At 51.0% G+C, this 7,550-nt stretch overlaps 1 long non-coding RNA gene across 27 annotated transcripts; it reads right to left on the bottom strand.

Annotated features, from left to right (window-relative positions):
- Positions 1 to 570: 570 nt before the first annotated feature.
- LOC127916692 (uncharacterized) lies at positions 571 to 1,460 on the bottom strand. Of its 27 annotated transcripts, none has more exons than XR_008098749.1 (3): positions 1,379 to 1,460; positions 1,059 to 1,090; positions 571 to 610 (listed from the first exon to the last, which is right to left on the bottom strand). It is a non-coding gene; the product is annotated as an uncharacterized LOC127916692 (long non-coding RNA). The 27 variants fall into 27 exon arrangements; XR_008098129.1 differs by lacking the exon at positions 1,059 to 1,090 and adding an exon at positions 803 to 866 and having other exon boundaries at positions 1,411 to 1,460; XR_008101644.1 differs by lacking the exon at positions 1,379 to 1,460 and adding an exon at positions 1,251 to 1,332.
- Positions 1,461 to 7,550: the final 6,090 nt, after the last annotated feature.

The raw sequence follows: 7,550 nt of genomic DNA, 5'->3' as shown, positions 1-7,550 counted from the left end.
TGGAAAAGGCAATCATTCATCTTCAAGCTCGTACGTAGTGGCTTCTTACACTGTGGCAGTTCTACTGTTTATACAGGACACCTCAAGTCAAATCATTCTCTATAGTTCTATAGTTCTATACAGGACACCTCAAGTCAAATCATTCTCTATAGTTCTATAGTTCTATACAGGACACCTCAAGTCAAATCATTCTCTATAGTTCTATACAGGACACCTCAAATCAAAACATTCTCTATAGTTCTACTGTTTATACAGGACACCTCGAGTCAAATCATTCTCTATAGTTCTACTGTTTATACAGGACACCTCAAGTCAAATCATTCTCTATAGTTCTATAGTTCTATACAGGACACCTCAAGTCAAATCATTCTCTATAGTTCTACTGTTTATACAGGACACCTCAAGTCAAATCATTCTCCAAGAGTAAGAAGCACCTGAATGTAGCATTACGTTTCAAATGATTTCTGTTACAACAGCTGGACCTTAAAGCAGAACTACCCCACTGTGTCTGGACCTTAAAGCAGAACTACCCCACTGTGTCTGGACCTTAAAGCAGAACTACCCCACCATGTCTGGACCTTAAAGCAGAACTACCCCACCATTTCTGGACCTTAAAGCAGAACTACCCCACCGTGTCTGGACCTTAAAGCAGAACTACCCCACCATTTCTGGACCTTAAAGCAGAACTACCCCACCATGTCTGGACCTTAAAGCAGAACTACCCCACCATTTCTGGACCTTAAAGCAGAACTACCCCACCATGTCTGGACCTTAAAGCAGAACTACCCCACCGTGTCTGGACCTTAAAGCAGAACTACCCCACCATTTCTGGACCTTAAAGCAGAACTACCCCACCATGTCTGGACCTTAAAGCAGAACTACCCCACCATGTCTGGACCTTAAAGCAGAACTACCCCACCATGTCTGGACCTTAAAGCAGAACTACCCCACCATGTCTGGACCTTAAAGCAGAACTACCCCACTGTGTCTGGACCTTAAAGCAGAACTACCCCACCATGTCTGGACCTTAAAGCAGAACTACCCCACCGTGTCTGGACCTTAAAGCAGAACTACCCCACCATTTCTGGACCTTAAAGCAGAACTACCCCACCGTGTCTGGACCTTAAAGCAGAACTACCCCACCATGTCTGGACCTTAAAGCAGAACTACCCCACCGTGTCTGGACCTTAAAGCAGAACTACCCCACCGTGTCTGGACCTTAAAGCAGAACTACCCCACCATGTCTGGACCTTAAAGCAGAACTACCCCACCATGTCTGGACCTTAAAGCAGAACTACCCCACCGTGTCTGGACCTTAAAGCAGAACTACCCCACCGTGTCTGGACCTTAAAGCAGAACTACCCCACTGTGTCTGGACCTTAAAGCAGAACTACCCCACCATGTCTGGACCTTAAAGCAGAACTACCCCACCATTTCTGGACCTTAAAGCAGAACTACCCCACCGTGTCTGGACCTTAAAGCAGAACTACCCCACCATGTAAAATCATGCCTGATATCTCTTGACTTTATTAACCTACCAACATTTATGAACTCATTTTTCTTTCTTTCTGATACTACTTGTGGTATGGCGATTGCAATGACAAGATTGTAGGTTCAATTCCCATGACCACACATACATAAAATGTATGCACTCATGACTGTAAGTCTCTTTGTTTAAATGTAATATATTACAATAATGATTTTCTCTTCATCCTGACGTGATTTGCGTGTTTTTATTCTAGTCTCGCGGTTAACTGATCATTTCATGGTGTGACTGTAAACACTGATAAAGTAACATATGCATCGTGTCGGAGGAGCATGTAAACGTGTTGACATCAGTCAAGGTAATATCCCCATGAACAACACATGGGTGTCTTTATACTGAAACTTGATGTGAGAACACGGATCAAACTGTATTAAATCTTTGCCGTGACTGAATCTACTAGGATGGGGGGGGGGGGCTGTGACTGAATCTACTAGGATGGGGGGGCTGTGACTGAATCTACTAGGATGGGGGGCTGTGACTGAATCTACTCGGATGGGGGGCTGTGACTGAATCTACTAGGATGGGGGGCTGTGACTGAATCTACTAGGATGGGGGGGGCTGTGACTGAATCTACTAGGATGGGGGGGGTGACTGAATCTACTAGGATGGGGGGCTGTGACTGAATCTACTAGGATGGGGGGCTGTGACTGAATCTACTAGGATGGGGGGCTGTGACTGAATCTACTCGGATGGGGGGCTGTGACTGAATCTACTAGGATGGGGGGGCTGTGACTGAATCTACTAGGATGGGGGGGCTGTGACTGAATCTACTAGGGGGGGCTGTGACTGAATCTACTCGGATGGGGGGCTGTGACTGAATCTACTCGGATGGGGGGCTGTGACTGAATCTACTAGGATGGGGGGCTGTGACTGAATCTACTAGGATGGGGGGCTGTGACTGAATCTACTAGGATGGGGGGCTGTGACTGAATCTACTAGGATGGGGGGCTGTGACTGAATCTACTAGGAGGGGGGCTGTGACTGAATGCTGAATCTACTGGGATGGGGGTGTGACTGAATATACTAAGATGGGGGGCTGTGACTGAATCTACTAGGATGGGGGCTGTGACTGAATCTACTAGGATGGGGGCTGTGACTGAATCTACTAGGATTGGGGGCTGTGACTGAATCTACTAGGATTGGGGGGCTGTGACTGAATCTACTAGGATTGGGGGGCTGTGACTGAATATACTAGGATGGGGGGGGGTGTGACTGAATCTACTAGGATGGGGGGCTGTGACTGAATCTACTAGGATGGGGGGCTGTGACTGAATCTACTAGGATGGGGGGCTGTGACTGAATCTACTAGGATGGGGGGGGCTGTGACTGAATCTACTAGGAGGGGGGCTGTGACTGAATCTACTAGGATGGGGGGCTGTGACTGAATCTACTAGGATGGGGGGCTGTGACTGAATCTACTCGGATGGGGGGAGCTGTGACTGAATCTACTAGGATGGGGGGCTGTGACTGAATCTACTAGGATGGGGGGCTGTGACTGAATCTACTAGGATGGGGGCTGTGACTGAATCTACTAGGATGGGGGGACTGTGACTGAATCTACTAGGATGGGGGGCTGTGACTGAATCTACGAGGATGGGGGCTGTGACTGAATCTACTAGGATGGGGGCTGTGACTGAATCTACTAGGATTGGGGGTGCTGTGACTGAATATACTAGGATGGGGGCTGTGACTGAATCTACTAGGATGGGGGCTGTGACTGAATCTACTAGGATTGGGGGCTGTGACTGAATCTACTAGGATTGGGGGCTGTGACTGAATATACTAGGATGGGGGGCTGTGACTGAATCTACTAGGATGGGGGGCTGTGACTGAATCTACTAGGATGGGGGGCTGTGACTGAATATACTAGGATGGGGGCTGTGACTGAATCTATTAGGATGGGGGGGCTGTGACTGAATCTACTAGGATGGGGGGCTCTGACTGAATCTACTAGGATGGGGGGCTGTGACTGAATCTACTAGGATGGGGGGCTGTGCCTGAATCTACTAGGATGGGGGGAGCTGTGACTGAATCTACTAGGATGGGGGGCTGTGACTGAATCTACTAGGATGGGGGGCTGTGACTGAATCTACTAGGATGGGGGGCTGTGACTGAATCTACTAGGATGGGGGGACTGTGACTGAATCTACTAGGATGGGGGGCTGTGACTGAATCTACTAGGATGGGGGGCTGTGACTGAATCTACTAGGATGGGGGGCTGTGACTGAATCTACTAGGATGGGGGGCTGTGACTGAATCTACTAGGATGGGGGGCTGTGACTGAATCTACTAGGATGGGGGGCTGTGACTGAATCTACTAGGATGGGGGGCTGTGACTGAATCTACTCGGATGGGGGCTGTGACTGAATCTACTAGGATGGGGGTGGGGGCTGTGACTGAATCTACTCGGATGGGGGCTGTGACTGAATCTACTAGGATGGGGGGCTGTGACTGAATCTACTAGGATGGGGGGCTGTGACTGAATCTACTCGGATGGGGGGCTGTGACTGAATCTACTAGGATGGGGGGCTGTGACTGAATCTACTAGGATGGGGGGCTGTGACTGAATCTACTCGGATGGGGGGGGCTGTGACTGAATCTACTAGGATGGGGGGCTGTGACTGAATCTACTAGGATGGGGGCTGTGACTGAATCTACTCGGATGGGGGGCTGTGACTGAATCTACTAGGATGGGGGGGCTGTGACTGAATCTACTAGGATGGGGGCTGTGACTGAATCTACTCGGATGGGGGCTGTGACTGAATCTACTAGGATGGGGGCTGTGACTGAATCTACTAGGATGGGGGCTGTGACTGAATCTACTAGGATGGGGGGCTGTGACTGAATCTACTAGGATGGGGGCTGTGACTGAATCTACTAGGATGGGGGGCTGTGACTGAATCTACTAGGAGGGGGGCTGTGACTGAATGCTGAATCTACTGGGATGGGGGTGTGTGACTGAATATACTAAGATGGGGGGCTGAATCTACTAGGATGGGGGGCTGTGCCTGAATCTACTCGGATGGGGGGAGCTGTGACTGAATCTACTAGGATGGGGGGCTGTGACTGAATCTACTAGGATGGGGGCTGTGACTGAATCTACTAGGATGGGGGGCTGTGACTGAATCTACTAGGATGGGGGCTGTGACTGAATCTACTAGGATTGGGGGCTGTGACTGAATCTACTAGGATTGGGGGCTGTGACTGAATATACTAGGATGGGGGCTGTGACTGAATCTACTAGGATGGGGGGCTGTGACTGAATCTACTAGGATGGGGGGCTGTGACTGAATATACTAGGATGGGGGGCTGTGACTGAATCTATTAGGATGGGGGGCTGTGACTGAATCTACTAGGAGGGGGGCTCTGACTGAATCTACTAGGATGGGGGGCTGTGACTGAATCTACTAGGATGGGGGGCTGTGCCTGAATCTACTCGGATGGGGGGGGTGAGCTGTGACTGAATCTACTAGGATGGGGGGCTGTGACTGAATCTACTAGGATGGGGGGCTGTGACTGAATCTACTAGGATGGGGGGCTGTGACTGAATCTACTAGGATGGGGGGACTGTGACTGAATCTACTAGGATGGGGGGCTGTGACTGAATCTACGAGGATGGGGGGCTGTGACTGAATCTACTAGGATGGGGGCTGTGACTGAATCTACTAGGATTGGGGGGGGCTGTGACTGAATATACTAGGATGGGGGGCTGTGACTGAATCTACTAGGATGGGGGCTGTGACTGAATCTACTAGGATTGGGGGCTGTGACTGAATCTACTAGGATTGGGGGGCTGTGACTGAATATACTAGGATGGGGGCTGTGACTGAATCTACTAGGATGGGGGGCTGTGACTGAATCTACTAGGATGGGGGGCTGTGACTGAATATACTAGGATGGGGGGCTGTGACTGAATCTATTAGGATGGGGGGCTGTGACTGAATCTACTAGGAGGGGGCTCTGACTGAATCTACTAGGATGGGGGGCTGTGACTGAATCTACTAGGATGGGGGGCTGTGCCTGAATCTACTCGGATGGGGGGAGCTGTGACTGAATCTACTAGGATGGGGGGCTGTGCCTGAATCTACTCGGATGGGGGAGCTGTGACTGAATCTACTAGGATGGGGGGCTGTGACTGAATCTACTAGGATGGGGGGCTGTGACTGAATCTACTAGGATGGGGGCTGTGACTGAATCTACTAGGATGGGGGGACTGTGACTGAATCTACTAGGATGGGGGCTGTGACTGAATCTACTAGGATGGGGGGCTGTGACTGAATCTACTAGGATGGGGGGCTGTGACTGAATCTACTAGGATGGGGGGCTGTGACTGAATCTACTAGGATGGGGGGCTGTGACTGAATCTACTAGGATGGGGGCTGTGACTGAATCTACTCGGATGGGGGGCTGTGACTGAATCTACTCGGATGGGGGGCTGTGACTGAATCTACTAGGATGGGGGTGGGGGGCTGTGACTGAATCTACTAGGATGGGGGGCTGTGACTGAATCTACTAGGATGGGGGGCTGTGACTGAATCTACTAGGATGGGGGCTGTGACTGAATCTACTAGGATGGGGGGCTGTGACTGAATCTACTAGGATGGGGGGCTGTGACTGAATCTACTAGGATGGGGGGCTGTGACTGAATCTACTCGGATGGGGGGCTGTGACTGAATCTACTAGGATGGGGGGGCTGTGACTGAATCTACTAGGATGGGGGGCTGTGACTGAATCTACTAGATGGGGGGCTGTGACTGAATCTACTAGGATGGGGGCTGTGACTGAATCTACTAGGATGGGGGGCTGTGACTGAATCTACTCGGATGGGGGGCTGTGACTGAATCTACTAGGATGGGGGGCTGTGACTGAATCTACTAGGATGGGGGCTGTGACTGAATCTACTAGGATGGGGGGCTGTGACTGAATCTACTAGGATGGGGGGGCTGTGACTGAATCTACTAGGATGGGGGCTGTGACTGAATCTACTAGGATGGGGGGCTGTGACTGAATCTACTAGGATGGGGGCTGTGACTGAATCTACTAGGAGGGGGGCTGTGACTGAATGCTGAATCTACTGGGATGGGGGTGTGTGACTGAATATACTAAGATGGGGGGCTGTGACTGAATCTACGAGGATGGGGGCTGTGACTGAATCTACTAGGATGGGGGCCGTGACTGAATCTACTAGGATTGGGGGGGCTGTGACTGAATATACTAGGATGGGGGGCTGTGACTGAATCTACTAGGATGGGGGGCTGTGACTGAATCTACTAGGATTGGGGGCTGTGACTGAATATACTAGGATGGGGGCTGTGACTGAATCTACTAGGATGGGGGGGCTGTGACTGAATCTACTAGGATGGGGGGCTGTGACTGAATATACTAGGATGGGGGGCTGTGACTGAATCTATTAGGATGGGGGGCTGTGACTGAATCTACTCGGATGGGGGGCTGTGACTGAATCTACTCGGATGGGGGCTGTGACTGAATCTACTAGGATGGGGGGCTGTGACTGAATCTACTAGGATGGGGGGCTGTGACTGAATCTACTAGGATGGGGGGCTGTGACTGAATCTACTAGGATGGGGGGCTGTGACTGAATCTACTAGGATGGGGGGCTGTGACTGAATCTACTAGGATGGGGGGCTGTGACTGAATCTACTCGGATGGGGGGCTGTGACTGAATCTACTCGGATGGGGGGCTGTGACTGAATCTACTAGGATGGGGGTGGGGGCTGTGACTGAATCTACTAGGATGGGGGCTGTGACTGAATCTACTAGGATGGGGGGCTGTGACTGAATCTACTAGGATGGGGGGCTGTGACTGAATCTACTCGGATGGGGGGCTGTGACTGAATCTACTAGGATGGGGGGCTGTGACTGAATCTACTAGGATGGGGGCTGTGACTGAATCTACTCGGATGGGGGCTGTGACTGAATCTACTAGGATGGGGGGCTGTGACTGAATCTACTCGGATGGGGGGCTGTGACTGAATCTACTCGG

Source organism: Oncorhynchus keta, chromosome 1 (assembly GCF_023373465.1).
Source record: "Oncorhynchus keta strain PuntledgeMale-10-30-2019 chromosome 1, Oket_V2, whole genome shotgun sequence".
Classification (NCBI taxonomy): Eukaryota; Metazoa; Chordata; class Actinopteri; order Salmoniformes; family Salmonidae; genus Oncorhynchus; species Oncorhynchus keta.
Note: the sequence above shows the minus strand (reverse complement) of the source record. Positions and strands in the feature narration are given on the sequence as shown.